The sequence below is a fragment of the Brassica oleracea genome, chromosome C5, assembly GCF_000695525.1.
Source record: "Brassica oleracea var. oleracea cultivar TO1000 chromosome C5, BOL, whole genome shotgun sequence".
Classification (NCBI taxonomy): Eukaryota; Viridiplantae; Streptophyta; class Magnoliopsida; order Brassicales; family Brassicaceae; genus Brassica; species Brassica oleracea.
Genome location: NC_027752.1, coordinates 16,819,608 through 16,820,447, shown reverse-complemented (window position 1 = coordinate 16,820,447; position 840 = coordinate 16,819,608).

Here is an 840-nt window from a genome sequence, read left to right as displayed (position 1 = left end):
AATATCGACGTCGATGATGATATAATATTTGAATACAAAAGCGCTTGACAAAAGCGAGGATCATGAAACCAACGTCTATCATAGAGTACACTCAGAAAAATTGATTAAGCAAATTGATAATGCTATAAGACGCGGTATATGAAATCTCTTAAGAGAAGAGATGTAGTCAAACCAGTTGGACATAAGTAAGTCTTTGGTGAGAAAACATAATAAGAATGGCGAAATTGCATAAGGTTATCACAAAGACCTGGAATCAATTATAAAGGAGACATACTCCTATGTGGTGGATGCAACAAAATTCTGATTCCTTATAAGTTTGGCAATTAAAATACATATCTATACGGTCCACTGGATAACGAAATTTATGTGAAAGTTCCAGAAGGTATCGAACTACCGAACACATCAAGTTCTCGAGAACAATATTGAATATCTTTATGTGAACGACTTGAAAATCCTAGGAACCTCTAAAGAAATTTCCCAAAGATAGAATACATCAAGAAAGAATTTAAATTCAACATGACAGGTTTTGGGAAAACAAGATTATATATTGGATTATACATTGAGCACCTTAAAAGGAAAATCCTTATGCATCAAATGACATACATAGATAACGTGCTCAAGAAGTTTGATATGGACTAAGCTTACGAATTGACAAGTCCCATAATTATAAGGTTCCTCAGTTTAGAAACCCTAATGAAGAAAATGAGGAGATCTTTGGTTTCGAAATGCCATGTCTAAGTGCCATAAAGTTTTGACGGATTTGGCGAGCCATACAAGGCTAGATAAATAATTTGCCGTAATCTATGAGCTAGATATAGCTCATGATCGACCCAAAGGCAT